This window comes from Marmota monax, unplaced genomic scaffold (assembly GCF_021218885.2).
Source record: "Marmota monax isolate L192 unplaced genomic scaffold, Marmota_monax_Labrador192_F-V1.1 WCK01_AAM20220418_F8-fsc00040, whole genome shotgun sequence".
Classification (NCBI taxonomy): domain Eukaryota; kingdom Metazoa; phylum Chordata; class Mammalia; order Rodentia; family Sciuridae; genus Marmota; species Marmota monax.
The window spans coordinates 10,878,637-10,899,134 of record NW_026692782.1 but is presented as its reverse complement, the minus strand read 5'-3'; positions in this window follow the sequence as shown (position 1 = coordinate 10,899,134).

The following is a 20,498-nucleotide window of genomic DNA, read 5'->3' as shown; positions in this document are numbered from 1 at the left end:
TATAGCCTCTGACACATAGTCACTGGGGGGAAGAAAAACTGGGCCAAGTCCTTATGCAGCAGAGGACTCAGCACCCTAGGGGCCTGCCCCGACTTGAGCCTGTCACATGGTTTATGACCTTGAGTCAGTGAAGCTGCCCTTCAGTCCCCCTGGCTGGGATGAAGCCACAGGTGACCTTGAAGCTTCCTGCAGTGACCCTTTAACCCTCCATGCTTGCACCTGACCTTGGATGGAAGTCCAGGACTGAGCTAGAGGTCGTCCCTCACTCGCCCCAAGCTAACTCTTTTTTAAAAATTTTTTTAAAAATTTGTTCTAATTAGTTATACATGATAGTAGAATGTACTTTGGCACATCATACATAAATGGAGCATAACTTCTCATTCTTCTGGTTGTACAATATGTAGAGTTACACGGGTCACGTAGTTACATATGCACATAGGGTGATGTCCGACTCATTCCTACCCTTATCCACTCCCCTCTTTTCACTCCCCTCTATCTAATCCAAAGTACCTCTATTCTTCCCTAGAAACCACCCCAAACCGTGAGTTGGCATCAGAGAAAACCTTTGGTTTTTTGGGAATGGCTTATTTCACTTAGTATGATATTCTCCAGTTCCATCAATTTACTGGAAAACGCCCTAATTTCATTCTTTGAGGCTGAGTAATATTCCATTGTGTAGGTATATCACAGTTGCTTTATGCATTTATCTGTTGAAGGGCATCTAAGTTGGTTCCACACATTAGCTATTGTGAACTGAGCTGCTATTAACATTGATGTGGCTGTGCCCCTGTAGGATGCTGATTTTAAGTCCTTTGGGTCTAGACCAAGGAGTGGGATAGCTGGGTCAAATGGTGGTTCCATTCCCAGTTTTCTGAGGAATCTCCATACTGCTGTCCAGAGTGGTTGCACCAATTTGAAGTCCGACCGGCAACGTATGAGTGTGCCTTTTTCACCACATCCTCGCCAATAATTATTGGCCAAACCAACTCTTAAGCCTTCTTTGTCACCCCTTCTCTAGGAGAATGACTGTCAAGCTGACTGTCACTCAATTCCTCCAATGTGCTCACCTTCATGACTTTGTCTTTTCACTCTTTTCCTTTCCAAACCAGGCCCAACTTCAAAGGTCAGCTGCAGGGCCACCTCCCCCGGGAAGCTCTCCAGCACTACCTCAGTGAATGGCAGCTTTGCCCACCAGGGTGAGGGGAGTGGAGGGCTTGTTTCCAACTTCCACAACATCCCCCGTTTTAGGAACTGCTCTCCCCGAGCCTTGCCTCTGACTTGCCTTCCGGCTCATTTCTGTGCTCACGATTTTAAAATTCAAATTAATTTCCTCTCCTGGTCCCTTGTGCTGATTTTGCTCATTTGTTTTTTAAAGCCGTACTTTTAGTTTTATTGTTTTTAAGTTTGTCTTTTTATGGAGTCATTTTTTAACACTTATTATTTCTCATTGATTTTACTTTCTTGCTTAGTGTTTACTATAAAAAGACACAAGAGAAAGCGGTGGCCTTGGGGGCGGAGATGGCTGGGAGCCTGGTGCCGAGTTGGGGTGCCAGGGACCCTGGCTTGGCCCGCTGGGTGAGGTTCAGTGTCCCCCAGGCCCATTCCACGTCTCTGAACCTCAGAGTTTCATCAGAAAATAGGGATCAAAACCCCTGGCACATGGCATTTCTGGGGCTTAATGCCCACAGGGCACAGGGCACAGGACCAGGCACTCACAGAGCCAAGTCTCTCCTCCCTCCTTGTTTGTATTCCCCAAGCGGAGCCCTGAGCTGGTGGTTTCCTTTGAAATAGGGCTGGCCCTCCTTGTCTGGTGCCTTTCTGTGAAGCTGAGAAGGGACCCCCTCTGGGCTGACCAGGGCACCCGGCTGGGTAGCAAATGGAGCTTTGTGGGTGAGCAAGTTCTAGTCCCACCTCCTGCCTTGGGTTGCACATTTAGGGCATCCTGAGGGGCCGTGGAGGAAGACAGCCAGCCTCCTGTGGAACACGCCCCCTCCCCGCAGAGGAGGCAGCCTGTGGGTGAGCCAAGAAGCGGCCCAGGGCACTCAGGTTCAGACCCTTCTAAGGGGGAGATATGTGCCCCTCTCTTTTTTCCTGTGAATGCTAAGGTCCTCGGTGAGACCGCAGGCTCTCTGAGCACATCCTCTTTGGATTTTCCTAAATGCCTAGCACATGGGAGGTGCACAATGAATCCACGTCTTGCTGGATACAAGAGTGAGGGGGTTTGAGGAGGCTAAGAAGGGAAAGAAAAAATGGCCCACGAAGACTCCAGGCTTCTAGCTGTAGCCGGAGGGCAGTGGGGCTGTGGAGCAGGCAGACACCAGCTCAGGATCGTCCTCCTTCGTCCTCTGGTTTGCAGAATCTGTTACCTGGCCAAACACACGGCAACAGAATTTCTGTTCTACTTTCCAATAAGCTCTTACATTGGGTCAAGTTCCCTTTGGCCAGGACTTTCATACCGCAGGGTTCTGGGGAAAGTTAAGTGCTTCTGGGAAAAGCTCTGACTTAATCTGGTTCTTCTTCCCTTCAACGAATCTGCATTGAGCACTTGCTAAGTGCCAGGCACCTTCTAAGCCTGGTGATTTGGTGGCTAAGGAGACAGACAGGTCTGGTGGCCGGCAGCTGACATCTTGCCATGTATCAACTGTGATCTTTATCACCTGTCAAGTCACAATTAAGAAGTTCTCAGGTAATGGATATTTGGGAACAGACACAGGACAGAGTGTGGGTAAATTCGTGAGTACTGGAAGAGTGGCCGGGCAGGGGCCATGATTCCTTTTTACAGGTAATTTTAGTTTTAGGTTGTCTTTATTATTATCATCGCTATTTATGATTGACGCAAAAGAGCTCTACAGATCTATAGGGTTGATGTGATCTTTCAATTCACTTATACACTGTGTAATGATCAAATATGGGCAATTAGCATATCTGCCACCCTAAACTTTGGTCATTCTTAGTAACACCCACATGCTTGGCAGCATTTGGGCCCCTCTTGTCCAGCCTTCATTCTGCCACCTGTGATGTTTAAGAATGTGTATTTGACTACCTTAGCCTTAGGCAGTTAACTCCCAATGCCTCTCAGTCTCGTCACATAAATCCCAAACTCTTAGCACGGTCTGAAAGAGCTAACCCTGCCTGTCTTTAGAGTCCCACTGCGTATGCCAGTATTTCAGCTGCTTGTGATCACCAGATTATCCTTCATGAGAAATGAGACTGCACTGCTCATGCCTTTGCTTGGGCATTTCCTTCTGCTTCCTTACCTACTATGTTAGTTTGGTTTTCATTACTCTAACAAAATACCTGAGGTTGGGGACTTTATAAAGAAAAGAGGTTTACTTAATCTCAGTTCTGGAGGTTCAGGGACATGACACTGGCTCTGGTGGACCTCAGGGCATAGAATCTGGTGGGAGTGCATGTGAGAAGGAATGATCCCATGGTGGGACAGGAGACCAGAGAGAGAAGAGGGACAAGGCTCCCTCCTTTATCAAAATTCTTTTGAGAGAGCTGACTCAGGGCTTCCATAAGACCTACCTTGATCGCTTCCAGAGACAGGCTCCTATGACATAGTGATCTACATGTCGCACCTCTTAGAGGTCTCATTATCTCTCATGTCAACCCCCTGAGGACCAAGCTTCTAATATATAAATTGGGGAACTAAGCACATCCAACACAGCACTTACCTCCTGGTTACTGTACAGATTGTCTCTTGTCTTTTGGGCTTATGCCACATGTCATTTCCTCCCGACAGCCTCCCTTGCTCCTGTAGGCTGGATCAGGGGCACGGGCATATCCTGGGGCGCTTCTGCTTCAGTGGGTCTGAGTGGAGCCTGAGGCTTGCATCCCCCCAGCTCCCAGGAGCTGTTGCTGCTGGTCCCTGGACCACACTTCAAACAGCAGAGCAGTTCTGCCCCACTGAGCATCTGGCTCTGTTGAAACATCAAGTTCCACCATTAACCATTTGGAGGTCCAAGACTCCTTTGAGAATCAGATTAATGTTTTGGAAATTCCCACACAAAAAGACATGTACACTAACACTTCTGCATAGAACTGCAGAGATCTTATGGCCTCTTGAAGCTCGTTCATGCCCTTTCTGGTTGAAAGTCCCTACCCCAGGACCACCTCTGTAATAGGGGTGCCTTTCATGTAATAGGGGTCCACTTCATGCTTTAAGTATAAACCTTGCTGCTGGACGACTGGAGACTTATTTTAAAAAGGACGTGTTTCTCTTTTTTTCCTTTCTTTTCTCTCTCTCCCCCTCCTTAACTTCAGGGGGAGCAGGATTAACACTCCCTAGACTGGGTTATGGTGTCCCTTGCCTCACTGACCGCAGGATTGAAATCCAGGCTTGGGAGCTGGTACCAGCCCCTCTCAAGGCTACCCTCTGGATGTGAATTATGTCTCCTGATAGGCACACCTTGAATTCAGCCCCGTGTTCCCCTTTTAAAACCCTCGGATCCACTGAATTGCAGCCACCGAGACCTTAGTCCGCTGTTTTCTCATTTGGTAGTAAATCAATAAAACTTCTTTTCCCCTTTTCTCCAAACCACATCCTTGTTGTTGAATCGCCACTGGGGACAGGATGGAGCTCTGGGTATCAGTGCTGGCTCCGTGGGTGAGTACAGGTGCCCATGTATTCACCTCTGTCTGCCTCGGTCACTCAGCTGCCTGCCCTCTCCCAGGCTTCATTTGTTTTTCTTATTAGAAAAGTTGTTTAAACTTTTAGAAAAAGAGGATACCCATAGTAACTTTCTTATGAGTGACTGTGAGGATTCAAAGCAATATTGCAAGAAAAATGCTTAGCACAGGGTCTGATAAGCTCTTGATAAACATTAGTTATTCTTTTTCTTATTATTATCATGAATAATTGATGGGCAGAGGAGGAGCTGCAGCCAGGGGAACTGAGCACCAGGGCACAGTCACTACCTGGGCTGCTCAAGCTGTGCCTGGGCGCTGCCCAACATCTTTATCTGCTTCATCTTGACCCCCTCAGCATAAGCTGGGACCAGGGGGGCTGGGGCATGTCCTGTTTCTCAGTGAGGACACTGAAGCTGCTGCTGATTGGGTCCTGTGCCCAGAACTGCTCAGCCTCTAAGCAGCACAAGTTTGGCCACAGGCTGTTGTTTTCCATCCCGTCGCTGCTCCCCCCACCCCCACCCCTGTGTTTCCGTGGGTGAAAGAAAGTAAACAAACAAATGGAGGCATAGAGAGATTTTTTTCCCCTTTACAAAAATATTTAAATTATTTTCCTCCATTTTAATAAAATGATATTAACTTTAATTTTCGTCATTTGCGGCAATGTTACAAAGCCGCCTGTGAACTTCTCTCAGCCCATTAGTTGCAAGGGTGGTTAATTACTAGCCATTAATTTTGGTGAGGCTTTCTGTAAAGTGACGGCTCCAAAGAGTCATTTACCTGTTTATTCAGACTTTCCACCAAAGACCTATTTTTCCTTTCAACAAACCCAATATTAAGTGTGCAACCGGTTTTATTTATTTATTTTTACAAAGAAACCCTGACCTGTGAAAGCCCCTTTTCTTTTCATCCCGGTTTCAAAACAATTCGTTCGCGCATTTTAGAAGTTATGCAAATGAGCTTCCCTTGATTTTAGAGGATTTCTCTGGAATTGATTTTGGGATTCTGTATTAATTACCACTACTCAGGCACAGGGGCTGTCACATAATGGATATATTTAGCAAGAATGACAAGGCTGATAATTATGCACAAGGAGCCTTAGAAAAGGGATTGTTTACTTTGATGTTTAATTTCGGCAGACTCCTCTAGTTTGTTAAACTTAATCAAAAGCAATCAAAATACACTGGTGTGAATTACGGCAAATTAATTTCAATCCAATGGAAACATGATGTCTTTCAAATTCGCATGTTGAACTGGAAGCTGAATGAACCCCCGGAAGCCAGGAAGCATAAGTTTGCGAGGGTAGACACGCTGCGTTCAGCTTGGATTACCATCTGGGGTGGGGACCGGGCAGGATTCCATGAGGACCTATGCTTTCAGGGAGAACTGCTTCAAGGAATGACCTTTATCTTTGACTATCAGGGAAACTCCCTTGATGACTTGGGATGGTTCTTGAACTCGTCTTCACAGGATCTCAACACCCTGATCTGCGCCAGCATAGTGATCACCTGCCTGTTATTATTAGTAAAGAGACAATTTAACTTTATCCTCTTTGTTAAGTATGTGCATTGTGCATTCCTTCCCTTCAACCCGATGAGGGTCTTGTGAGATTGGTGCCCCCATTTAACACATAAGAACTCAGCTCCAAAAGTCTTTGGGCCCATACTCCTTCACCCCAGATTACTGCTCTGGGGATATTCTGTTTAATTTCAGAAGACGTCTTGGGTTTGACAACTTAATCAGAAGCAATCAAAATATGCTTATGAAACGTATAGAAAATTAATTTCAAGCCAATGCAAAAGATTATACTTCCCAACTGCGGAGAATCAAGTGAGAAAATAGATGAGCAAATATTATGTAAGATGTTGACTGCTGCACAAATGAGCAGTTGTAAGAGGAAGGGCGCCCGTCTAGGAGACACGCAGAGGCCAGTCTTACAAAGACATTGTTCTCCCAGCTCATGACTCATCATAGGAGGCCGAGTTTTATGTTATGAGGTTTGTAATTCAGAGGGATCTATTGAGTCATTCAGATGTTGAGTCATTGAACACATTTTCTGAGCATCTATCCAGATGAAGGTACAAGGACAGGAACATGAGTTTAACAAGAGGTCATCTTGACCTCTGGGAGCCCATGGTATAGTGACTGCGATGTATAAATTGTTCATGATGCTCCAAGTGTTTGTTATGGAGCTGGGGGCTTCTGAGAAACTGAGGCAGAATGAAGACCTCCCTCTTCAAGTTCCAACTCTTGCGATCAAGTAAAAAAGATTTCAGACACGCCACTCAAGGTAATGGGCATGAGTTTGGTGAAGGGATAGAAAAGGAAAAGGGGACACTCTCAAGGGACGGAGGGGGACCTCTAAGAGAAGAGAGGGACAGTGTGCCTCTCCTGCACTCCAGTTTTATTGGGGATCCCGGAGGAGTTTCCAGAGAGTCCCGCCCAGGTCCACCTTTTTGACTTTTGACTGACAGCAGAGGGACATCAGACTTTCACGTCCCCACTGTCATAGTAACTCTAAGTCACCTTGGCCCATGATGACAGTTCTAATTGGATTCTTAACCATACATTCTTACAGATTTTATGGTTAGGAGGACCTACCCTTATCTCCCAGAGTTTCAGGATCTGGTCACAAGAATCTCCTCTTTCAGGGTAACCTGGGTTCCTCCTTCTTATCAACATTACTTTGGGCCTGCGTTTCTCCTGCAGTGAACAGGTCGTTTGCTGAGGAGTGTGGTATATCCTGTCCATTGAGGCCAGGCAGGGCTGCAGGTTAATTGCTTCTTGGAAAAGAAAGCATGTGGGGGTCAGCACCGTGGTCCCACTTTATAGAACTATTCCCTTAACCTCGTGTTCCCACATCCTCATCTATCTGACCCCTAACACACGGAGCCACGGGATAGGAGCAGAAAGTGCCATTTGTTCATACTGTTCTTTTACCAATGGGCACCTGACACCTGAGGCACACAGCTTGGCTACGAAAAGTATTATGTCAAATGAATGAACTGTAAATGAGCCCTGGACATCAGTGGACACCTAAATGAAACTCTTCCAACACTTATGACCCAAAATCCTCAAACTCCCCGACACCAACTGTTGTTCATTGATTCCGTTCAGTGCTGACAGTAACTACCCAGAGTTAGCACAGACCCACAGGTCTAGGACTCAGAGTCATAGGAAGGGCCACCCATACTTCTGAACAACTAGCTGTAAATTGGGGGTTCCCTCGATCCCCTTCTCCACTTTGCTATTTGGCTATACTAGCATGGAGACACATTTACCAGTTTATTATAAAGGATAGAGACACTAGTGAGACAAAGAGGCACCCTGAGTGAGATCCATAGAGTCCTAAGTGCAGGAGCATCTGTGCCTGTGGAATTTAGGGTGGGCCAAGGCGATGTTCACAAACCCAGGAGCTCGCCGAACCCCTTCATTAGGGTTCTTAGTGCAGTTCCCATGGCAGAGGCATGATGGCTGACTTATGCCCCTGGCCAATTCCAGCGCCTCTCACCTCCCGGGAGGTTGGGAGGATGGTAAAGCTGAAATTTCTAGTCCTCCAATCACAAGGTAGGTTCCTCTGGCAACCAGCCCCATATGTCTAGGGCCTTTGAGCCACTAGTCTTAACATAAACTCAGGGGCAGTGAGAGGGGCTCATTATGAATAACAGAAGAAGTTCCTGTCACCTGTATCACTCAGGAAATTCTGAGAGTTTTAGAAGCTCTGTGCCAGGAACCAGGGTAAAACCAAAGTGTTGTAACAAAAGATGTTCCTATCACCCCTCTCAGGCAGGAAATCCCAAGGGTTTTAGGAGGGAGGTGCCAGGAACTGGGATGAAGACCAAGTACATGGTTCTTATTATGTCACAGCATCAGAACCTTGTAGAGTGGTTGACAGTGCACAGAGCCTTGAACATGTGACTCAGGTATTTAAGGATGGAGGGGTTGGAAGGAGCCCCAGGATGAAGAACAGTGACAGTGTGGGTGTTGGTGGCCTGACTATATGGGAGTGACTGTCACTTGGGTTGTATAGGTCACCTCTTAAAGCTTAAAAATTTGAGAAATTTCCAACACATGAACTATGGGGGTCCGAGTCAAACCACGGCAGAGGGGCGTCAGGAACGTCTGTGGTGGAGTCCCTCCTAGAATCATATCCGCCTTGTTTCCTGGGCACCCTGGAGGGAAGTAGCTGTGGAGTTGCCTGGAGTGGCCCTGAGACTGGACAGACCGTTTGAGGCCTTTTTCTACCCTCGGCCCTGTCCAGGGGTGGTTGGCCAGTTCTTACCAAAAGCTGACGCAGGAGGACACTTCCTGTGCTGCTCATTCCCCTGTGATAACTCGGTGCTGGCCAGTAGACCCTGGCCCACTGTCTCATCTCCCAAGCCATCCAGGCCCAGCAGCCTCTGGTGATCACCCCACCCCACCCCACAAAGGCCTGCCCGGACCTGTGGGGTCCTCTCCTCCCTAATTCTGGCTGCTCAGCACCCAACCTTGACAACCAGCTCCTGCCTTGCTAGCTTTTTTCCTCCTCAGCTCTTTGAATGTTTAATAAATTCTTAATTAAAAGCCGGGCAGCTCATCTATTCCTGTCAATTGCCTCTCGGTGGTGGAGAAGAGAGGCCTACAGGAGGGAAATGTCAGGCCCGCACTCCGCCCTCCGTTCACACCCACAGCTCGGCACGTGCCCACGTGCACACACCCCCTCACACACACACACACACACACACACACACACACACACACGGCCATAGGACCTGGTGCTGTATTTACATAATTCTATTGACATTTTGAGGCTAAAATTATGTATGCTACTTTAATTCGCTGTTAAATTAAATTATGAATGTTTGGAACGTAGTAATTTCTTTTGTTCTATGAACAGATTGTTTTATATATCTGCCTATATTACCAAGTTATTAATTTAATGATTTCATAATAGCAGCTCATTCCTCTGGGTAATATAAAGACTGAAGTGCATGCTCTGTACAGCACAGGCAGACGCTGCTTGCCCTACATGAATTGAAGGTTTTAGGAATAAAGATATTAGTTTTGGCAGAATGTTTAAGTGTGCGTAGGGAAACTGGAGGGATGTGTCAGGTCAGTTCCGGCTTCCCAATCTCATTTTTAAAAGGCGGAACGTAGTCCATTGCCCATGAGACCGAAAGAAAAATAATTTTCTGAAATAAAGTCAGGCACCTGGCTGAACCCTGGCAAGTTTGGGAGCTGCTGCCTGCCCATCTACTCTGACAGCTCGGAACACAGGTAGGGCCAACCCTGGCTGGAAGTAGGAGGGCCTTCCGTCCCGAGGGTCTGTGGGTCCTCACCCCATCAGCATGCTGGAGATGCGTTGCCTTGGCAACATGGAGTTGCCTGCATCACCCTGCTCCTTGCTGGCATCTGGACCTACTACAGAGATAGGGTGAAGGGCCAAATGCCGTCTCCTGAGGGGGGTGAGCATGAAGTCTGGATTCCAAAGGACCTTCCTCCCTTCCTGCAAGTTGTGACTTGAGCTCTCTGTCCCTCAATTCCCTGATCAATGGAGACATTGATATCACCTGCCCAATCAATACTGTGGGAGATTGTCGTATGGCTCAGATGAGAAAAGGGAAGGGAAAAGACTTTTGATGACAGATGGGGCTCCCTGGGGGCCGAGTTGTATGGGATTAGTGGGCAATGAGCATGGTTTTGATAACGATTCTCCATGTAGCCTCAAGTGATTCCCTTGTCTGTGGATCCCAGTTTCTTCAGAAACCTGAAATTTCAGCTCAGTGCTTCTGAAGTCCTCCCCAGCTCTGGTAGTTTTGGATTCTCTCATTCTTCAGGAGAAACCACCCAATGCTTCCTTTGGGTTGAGAATCCAGGGTGAAGGTGGAGCTTTACTAAGGAAGCACAGCGTATTCAGTTGCCCTATGAGTACTGAGCACCTCCAACTCATGGGGACTGATCTGAAGCATCAGACGTGACTGTCTCAAGACAGGCAGGCGTTGGCCTTCTCCGGGCCTGTGGTCTAATGGGCATCAGTGACTAAACAGGTGACCTTGATAGCCTGTGATGGCAGAGGACAAGTGCCAGTGCCAGACTGGGGACGAGCCGGGGGAGGGAAGGTAGGCTGGGATCAGAGACATGTGGAAAGGGTGGGTGGCAGAGGTGGTTCTGGAAGAAGTTGGAGTGGGCGGGAAGGTGGAGTGGGAGGTGTCCCAATACAGCGTGGCTGGAACACGGAGGCTGGGTTTGAGCAGAGAGTGATGAGTCAGGAGTCTAGAGGGACCAGCAGGGGCCATGGCTGGCAGACATGGGGAGCTTTGACTGGACAGCTGCTGGTGCAGGGGAGGCTGGAATGTGCTTTAGACACCTCCCTCAGTGGCTGGGGAACCCTTTGGAAGAGGGTGGAGCAGGAGACAGGAAGGCCAGTTAGGGGGCCCTTGCGGGAATCAGGAGGAGAAGATGAAGGAGGTGCTCAGGAACTGCTAAGATGGATTCGATTAGATGGAGGAGGTAAGATGGACTCGCTGAAGGCAGGACTAGCAGAGGTTGCCCCTTGCCTTTAGTTCTTCCTGATCTGGTTTTTAAATTCTTAAAAGGACAATCACACCGTCTTCTCCTTCAATGGCTGATACGCACTTGCACATATCCAAAGGTATGTGCCCAACATCACACACACACACACACACACACACACACACACACGTCTTGCTTTGTGTGCTCAGTAGGGTAAAACAAAATGTTTCTTTACAGAGCTGACAGATTGCCAAATTAAAAAGTGTCATTGCTCACACTTTCTTCACTTGTTCCTCGTCACCTCAGTGAAACGTTCCTGATCGCCTCAAGGAAAAAAAAGAGCAATTCCTTTCTCCTGTGCTTTGTCTATCGACGTCGTTATCGTCATCCCTGTCTTCCTGTGACTCTCACGCACTGCAGTGTGGCTCAATCCTCTCTGGATTCCTGGCGTCCAACACTCCAGGCCCCATTATAGACATCATCATTGAATAACTGATGAGCAAATGGACCCCAAGAGCCCTGGGCCTGACTCTGCTTGGTGTGTGCTTCCCAATCTCGCCCCAAAGTCTGTCTTGGGTGTTGGTGTCTGGTGGCAAGCATCCTCCTCAGTTACAGAAGTGCCAGAGCCAGACCACTTTGGAGCCAAAGCCGAGAGTCCCAGAGCACTTTGGAGTTGCTTTGTCAGTGTGAACAGTGTTGGCCAGCATGTCAGCTGGAGGGGGGCAGAGAAAGCAGACAGTGGGAGAGAAGTGGGGTTGGCTGCAGCTCTGATGGCAGAGGGTAGGGGATATGGAAGAGGCAATGCCCTTGGGCACAGGAGAGAGAGAGAGATGGTGAGACAGAAGGGACAGGGAGGATGTGGATGAGCTGAGCCTGAGCCAGTAGCAAGGACGTGGACAGATCAGCAGTGGGAGGCCGAGTGCCACGAAGCATGTGGGGGAAGAAGTCAGTGTAGGATTTATCTAAGATCGGGGATGAGCAGGGGAGTGACTGTTTTGGGACAACAGGGGAGACAAAGGGCACAGGAGAACTGGGACTGAAGCCCCCTAGGGACAAACGTGCTTGCTTTCTTAGTGGCGAGGCTGGCACTTTCTGAGTAGTCATCAGAAGTCGAATGGCTGCGGGTGCTGTCCTTGGGAATCATGTAAAGGAAGGTGGAGGGAAGAGAGGCAAGGGGTCCTCGGGACCTGGATCTTACACCCAAACTCCAGGCGAAGCAGGTGGAGGCAGATCTATGTAGGGGATTGCATTAAGGCCTTTCCAGCCAGTGCGCAGGGCACCTCCCTCAGTGGTAAATTGCTGCATATATGTGGCTAGGGTCTGAGTTCTGTGTCACCCCCAATCCTATGATGAAACCCAATCTCCAGTGCTAGAGTATCAAGAGATGGCACCCTTGGGAGGTGAACTGGTTGCGAGGGCTCCATCCTCATGACTGGAATTGGTGCCCTTATGAAAGAGGCTTCAGAGAGCTGCTGCCTCTTGGGCCATGGGAGGATACCAGGTCGTTCCATATTGGAGGAACCAGCCCTCCCCAGAAACCATATTTATTGGTGACTTGATATTGGACTTCCCAGCCTCCAGAACTGTGAACCATGAGTTTCTGTTGTTTATAAAGTTACCCAGTGTAAGTTATTTTGTTATAGCTGCCTGAATGGAACAAAGAGACACTGAGCATCTTGGGCTGAGTGAACGATGGCCCAGGGGCTCCTAGAGCAAGGGCAGGAGCTGGGGTCCAGGCAGTGAACCCAGAGTCTCCTGAAAATGCTCGAGGAGGTAGGAGTAGAGTGGTCTTTAGGGAAGTGCCAGGAGCTTTATTATAAAACGGAAGGGTGCTTTGTTTGTGCTTCACAAAGACCAAATCTAGTGGTGAGAAGAGCCGTGGTGTGTGTGGGAGGGTGCCGGGCTGGGGGTGGGGGAGTGTGGCCAAAATACAGAAGGGGAAGCATCTGGTTTCCCACTGTCTATCTCCAAAAACAATAAAAAAATATAGAATAAAAAAAAATAATAATAAAAATCCCCAAACCTCAGAGACTTGTGAGAGGCCATTTGGAGCAATTCATAGTCTGGAGCCCTGGGCTATTTAATGTTTCCAGCAATGAACTCGATGATGAAGCAGAGAGAACACTCATTAATTTCATAGATGACACCCAGCTGAGGCTGGAGGGGGCACCTTGGAGGATCAGATTAGAATTCAAATTGACTCCAGTGGGTTTTAGGGATTGGTCAGAAACCAACCAAATGAGAATCGGGCAGGGCAAGGGCAGAGAGAGAGGAGAAAGCCAGGCCAGTGACTCGGAGGAAGGGCTGGCTGAGTCCCACTCTGTCCCAGTCGGGGACTTTCTTGACCTCCCTGCCTGATTCACCCCAGCTGACATTTGCACACAGCTTACCATGAACTTTCACAGTTCTCTCCTTGGAGCCTCGGGTGACAACCCCCTTCCCTCCCGAGAGAGGGATTGTTACGAATAAGTTCATTGTGGGGGGGTTCAGAGACATTAAAAAAATCTGCCTGAGGCCACCCAGCTGATAGGTGTCAAAGCCAGATGCAAACTCATTTAGCACTTTGCGGCACTCATTTGACACTTACCTCAGAATGCTTTCCTGTCTCATCTGATCTGCGACCTCGTTGGGAGGTACAGCCCCGGATCCACGATCCACGTTCTTGACCCCAGGGGGCCCCATCTCCCCACCTCCATCTATGGCAGCCAAGATCCCAAGGGCACTCCCTTGGACCAATCCTTACCTGCCCCTTCAACACCCCGGATGTGGATTTGTCTAGCCAGACTTGACTCACCCTGTAACTTGTGCACCTTGGGGTTGATCCAAGGACCTGTCGATTCTGCTCCTCACCTGGCTCCTTGAGAAGCCTTGGAGGAGATGGCACAGGTGTAGGAATGGGGCCACTACAGACCCTTGGCCAGGCCCCCGGTTCTCCTTGGCAGCAATCCCTCAGCTGTCTCTGGTCAGCCCACGCCCCTCAGGGTCCTGACCTCATCACTGGCCCACTTAGTAGTGGAGTATGTTCTGAAAAGAAGATGGGGGTCGCTCAGTCCAGGTTCTCATGATCTCCCGGTTCATCCAGATCCACCCACGTCTCGGCCCCTCCCCTCTTGCTTTTCCTCTTTGCTCTTCTCTCCTGTTCTCCCCGCCCACCCCAAGCTGCTTCCTCCCGCAAGCCGGTCCCCAGGTCTCCTCCCCTTTCCCTCCTGGGCCCATCGATGGAGCTGCTCTTGGAAGGGGAGCTGCTAGGAGCTGCTGGGGCCTGGCCCTGCTCTGCTGGCAGAGGGTGGGTTCTTAGGTGGGCTCAGCGAATGTTCTCGGGTACTTCCCATACGCTCCGTCACGGGGGCCTCATTACACGAGTTAAAAAATTGTCTGTCAGCCATGTCACCAGCACCCTGGTCTTCTTCTTAGTGAAGTTCCTTGGAGACCATCATCTTCATTTCTTGGTCCCTCTTCAAATTACCATTCTAATGACAAAAGCCACCAGTGACCCCCTGATGTGTCCCTTTGCCTTTCATACCTCACTTCTCTCCCGGAGGCATTAGCCAGCTGACCACTCCTCTTCTCTGTTCCTCTGACTTGGTTCTCCCCTGGGCCCTCTGCCCCATATCGCCCAGTGTCTCTGCGGGATCCTTTCTGCCCAGTGCATCTGAATCTCAGCCTCCTCTCCCAGCCTCCACTTCCCCTTGTCACTCTTCCTGCACCAGACGACTCTGTCTGTCTCAGGATCTGCATCCACCCGCTTGCACACACCCTCTGTCCCAGCCAGACCCCACTCCTGCTCATGCTGAGCTGCTCCTGAGCCAGCTCCATCCTCCTGAGCAAACTGGACTCGTTTTATTGCCCTCTCTGGACTCCCCCTCCTCCTGCTGCCGGCTCCTGAGGGTCACCTTACACTCCTACGTGATTCTCTTTCTTCAGGTCTAGTGTGTGACCAAGCCTTTGTCCCCAGAGTTGCGACCCCCTTCATGGTCAGAGCCTCCTAACTGGTGTCGTGTCTGTGCCCTTGTCTCCTGCAGAGCTGCTCTTGCCAAAGTGCCAGCGTTGCCCTGCAGCTGCTTCCTTGTTTCAACGCCTTAGCTGTCCCCATTCCAACGCCACCTGCCTCTTGAGGGACAGTTCCTACCTGCAGGTCCCCAAGGACACCGCGGTGTCCCCTCCTCTGTACCTTTGCCTTCATGTCCTTCCCCACATCTCCCCCTTGGTAGCTGCTACGGAAATGCACTGGCTTCTCGTTCTGGAAAGCAATACAACGTGGTGACTGAGTGCTGGCTTTGCGTCACACTGACTAGGTTCCATTCAAAGTCTACCCCCCTAGCCATGTGACTTAGGTCACATACCCTATGGCTTCCTTTGCTCTTCCGTGAAGTGACGTGAGGGAGGTGCTAGCTCCTGGCGTTGGTGTGAGGTGAACTAAGCACCTGCCACAGTGCTCGGCCGTGGGGGCTCTTATTGCAGGTGGTCCCTTCTCAGTGCCACCGCCGAGAGCCTCTCATCCTCCAAGATCTAAGTCCACCGGCACCTGCCCTGTGAAGATGTGTCTGACCTCCCAGACTGACTCAATCTTAACACTTGTTGATCCTTGGAGTGTCATTGTGTGAGTTTAACTGTGTCTTCAAGTGTACCGCACATTACTGGTGACATAGTTCTCAGGAGCTGACACAGTACTTAATGTTAGACAAGCCTCTACCCCACACCTCAGAGATGAATCATTCTGACCATTCATCTTTGCTCGGTCACTCAGAGTCTGTTGTGATTTTGGACAAGGTCTCTGGTCCATCCTACTCATCTACAAACTGTGGTATTTTGAAAGGGATGCAGAATGCCAAAAGGGGACCAATATTTGGGGTCAGGATCATATGTGAGCCAAAATCCCCAAAGTGATCAGGACATACTATCTAGAAACCAGGGCTGGTCCGTGGGTGTACGTTGGCTGTTGATGGTGGTGGCTGAGGGGCAGGTGGCGGGGGCTGTGTTCCACATTGTGTCTGCACACAAAAGTTCAGCCTTGCCCCAGGGCTGTGCACTGTGTGGTGGGTTGTCTGACAGCGGCTCACTGTTTCCTGGTGGTGAGTAGCACCAGCTGGCCTGGCCAGCCTCCCGTACAATGACCTCAGGGGGCAAAAGTCATGTCTCTGCACCAAGACCATGGGAGATGGAGATTTCCCTAACAGCGTGGGAACTGAAGGCCCATAATTCCTGCCTGAGGGGCTGCCAGGACATTCTTGTGGCTGTGTGAGGCTAGGCAGGACCTGCCTGGGTGGGCAGGACCCCATGGCGGGTGCTCTCTGCGGCAGCTCCCCAGGATGGAGTGGGGGGAAGGGGCAGAGGGCACTGGCTCAGCCTGGCTGGTATTGGTTCCTCCCGTCCTACCAGTTTCTGGGCCACCCTGCCTTGGGCTTCTCGGTGTCTCCTCTCCATTAGTCAGCTTCTCCACTCTTGTGACCAAAAGACCTGACGAGAACAATTGCAGAGGAGGAAAAGTTTATTTTGGGGGCTCACGGTTTCACAGGTTTTAATCCCTGGACAGCCGGCTCCATTTCTTGGGGTTTCAGGTGAGGCGGAACATCATGGTGGAAGGGTGTGGCGGGGGAAGCTGCTCAGGACATTGTGCCAGGAAGGGGGGTGGGGAGAGAGAGAGAGAGAGAGAGCCACACCCCCCATGACCCACCTCCTCCCTACCTGCCTACAGTGACCTCCATAAGGGGATTAATGCACTGATTAGGTTAGGGCTCTCATGACCAGTGTTTTCACCTCTAAACTCTCTTGTATTGTCACACACATGAGCTTTTGGGGGGACACCTCATATCTAAACCATAACAGCATCTTGTAACGGTTTGGGATGTGTCCACACCTGGGCTATAGAGCCAGAGAGAGAAGTGGTTTTCTGCCTGCTGTTTGTCCCTGGGCCCTCTTCCAGGCCTGGGACTGAGAACCTCATGGGGTAGCTCCCTTTAGTCTTGGAGGCTGGCACTGACTCTTTCCTGCCCCCGTTGGAATTTTGCCACCTGCCTGAGGGTGACTCTTTGGGACCCCTGATGGCTTTCTCACGTCTCTACTCTCCACCTGTATGTTAGAGCCACCAATTTCCACGCCCAGAGAGAGCCTGGACCTAAATTCCTCAGTGATCAGGAATGTCTAGTGTGGGGTGCGTTGCCTGTTAGGACTCTGCTTGTGGACTAGCGTGGGGCATCGTCACCTCTTTGGGCAGAAGCAATTGGATGCTGGGCTGGGTTCTTGCCTTAAGCTCAGTGAACACTGGCTGCAATTTCTCCAGCACAGAACCAGCCCCCCCATCCACGTGGGGAGGCACGATGTACCTCCTGGCTGACAGAGGGCCCCATGGGCTTGTGGGTAGTCAGGACTAGCTCTGTGGAGCAGATGGGGCTGAAGAACAGGGCAGCCCTGAGATCCCAACAGGACAGGACTGAGTGGCCTCAGGGGTTTGGAGGCTTCTGGATGAAAGGAACATGTCTTGGGAGATGGCCCCCTGTCTGCGGTCCCGAAGCTTCCAATTAACAGTGCTAGTTCGATGAAGGTGGCACTCGGAGAGGAGTGTGCCCCAAGGCCACTGAGAGGCCCACTGCTGCACTGGAAGCTGAGCCACACTCAGGCCAGCCAACTGTCACCTTCCATGTGGCCTTGTGGAATGAAGACATTGAAGCTGCTCTCCCCTAATGACCTTCATCAGAGAACCCAGGCAGCTGCTGGGCAGACATGTCCTTGCCTCTGCCCGCTGCCACCCGCCACCCGCCACCAGGCAGTTAGCTGCTGCTGTAATTCTGGGCCTTTGTCCCCATGGCCCCCTTTCTAAACAACCGTGTTGAACAAGTGACTTACAGGAGAAGGAAAGGGACCGTCTGGTCTGCGGCTGAGATGACAGGAGCCTGCGCAGAGCGGCTGTGCGGGGCGGATCATGGGGGACGCTGCTCTGGGCGCAGATGGAAGGCAGCTCCACAGAGCACTCGGGCTGCGGCACCTGAGCATAAGTGAGGGTGACATGCGGGCGACAGGAGACTCTCCCAACCACTATCCCCCAGGGCTGGCCCCAAGCCCTGCCAATTACCTCCCTGACTAGCTGAGCTGTGTCTTCCGGGAGGGGCCAAGCTAATCCAGTGGTGGGGTGCCCACCAGGGAGTAAGGGGCTCAATGGTCCCCGGAGAGAGCCCCAGGCTGTGGGTGGGTGCCAGGAGTCTGGGGGAGTGACCTCTGGGACCTTGGATTCCCGGGGTCCTGGCGGGGGGCCTCCGCCTTCGCAGCCTTCTCTTCTGCCTGGCAGCAGCTGGATGACAACCTGGGTTAATCAGAAGCCACGGCTGACCCTGGGAGGATGGTCTCAGAGGAGAGAACCTATTTTGAGCTGGTGGAATGATTAGTGGTACTAATCACACATCCTCAGCGCAGACCCTGTGGCCTACTTTCCGCCTATGCCCAACTTTCCCGGGCCACCGGCTCTCTCCTGCCCGTCCCTCCTCTCCGCGAGCAGCCACGCCATGCCCCTCTTCTCTCTGCTTGCTCTCCTCCCATTTTCTTGGGAAAGGAGGCCCTGGCAGCCTCCCAGCACTCTGGCCTGCTCTTCCAGGACCCCACTCAGCTTTCAAATGACCCCGGCAGCTCCTGAAGCTAAATTTTTTCTGACCACAAGCTGAAGACACCCTGTGGGTGCCTTCTGTATTCTAATTAAGGGTGTTCATAGGTGCAGAAAGAGGAAAGGCCTTGGGGGGTGCTCTGGAGGTGGATCCAGGAGCTTTTCACTGGAGGGGGCTGGGAGGAGCAACAGGGATGGGGAGGGAAAGAGCGGAGAGGGAAGGTCCTCCCCAGAGAGTGATCCTGCTCTGGGTCTCCTGCCAGAATCTTCTGAGGGTGGGGCCCTTGCTGAGGGGTCCAAGGGAGAGCTGTGCCCTGGGGGGACTTAGGAGAGGGCTGTGGTTTTCATGTGTCCTGGAAGAATCATTGTGCCCAGTGCAGCAGAGTGGTGATGCCTTCCTGGTTGATGAGGGCCTCCTTGCAAGAGGAGGTGAGTTATCTAGGGAGGAGGCTCCTGATAAAAGGAGACCTCTCCCCCCACCTCTCTCTCTCTCTCTCTCTCTCTCTCTCTCTCTCTCTCTCTCTCTCTCTCTCTCACACACACACACACACACACACACACACAGGCACACAGGCACACACACACACACATGCAAAGCACATGCCTGCTCTCTTGCCTTTCCACCTTTCACCATGGGGTGATGTACCCTTACCCAGGCTGGGGGCCCTTTGTTCTTGGATTTCTCAGTTTCCAGACCTGTGGAAAAAAAAAATCTCCCTGGCTGGGGTTGTGGCTCAGTGGTAGAGTGCTTGCCTCGCAGGTGTGAGGCACTGGGTTCAATTCTCAACACTATATATACATAAATGAATAAAATAAAGGTTCATTAGCATTTAAAAAATAAAATAAATTTAAAAAAAAGAAATATCCCTTTTTAAAAATAAATTTTCCATTCTCAGCTATTTTGTTACCTAACACAAAAAACAGACGGAGAGGGAGCCAGGAGCCCAGGGGCCTGGCAGCTCCATTAACAGGGCCCAAGCTTAATGTCCTGAGCATTTACTTGACGCTGGTCACCTCCTCATTCACTCCCACTTGGCCATCAGCGTTGAGCACATATTACAGATCAGGCCCCGTGTTTGGTGTTTAGGGAAAGTGGAGAGTGAAAAAATGCTGTAAAAGGAGCGCTGAGTTGGGATTGGGAAGGGGAATCTTCTCTAGATTAGGGGCTGAAGCATGCCCTGGAAGGTGCGCCCGTCCTGAGTCTTTGTCCTGCCTCTGGCGGCTCCCCGTCCTGCCACATTCTGCATAATTGGTCAGGGCCTGACCCTTACAGGCTGTGTTTTCCAGTCTCTTGGTCAGCAGCTTTCCGGTTGGTCTCAGCCAGAGGGAGGCACTGGCAGGAGATGGGGGCTGAAGGAAGAGGCACAATAATCAGGACTTTGAATCTATTCATTCACTTAAATTTCTATTAAAGCACTTTGAAGTAGGCTATACCCATTTTATAGAAAGGAAAACTGAGCCACAGTGAGGTTAAAGTATAGAGTGAATAGCTGCACATGGAACCAGGTAGTGCAGACCCAGAGCTTGAGTTTTAACCTGTGTCCTATAGCTCTGTGCCTTCTAGGGGCCAGGCCCAGAGTAATAGGCTAAAATGGCAGAATTCAGGAAGCGTGAGGTTCTGGAGGAAAACTTGAGTATGACTAGTAGCTACCCTGTGGCAGGTTCTGTGGTCTTGCGAAAGTCCCTTAATCATTAGGAACTTCAGTTTGCCCACCTATGCACTGGGGGTAATAACAGAACCTGGCTCACAGGGGTTTTGTGGGATCAAATGAGCTGCTGCACACGG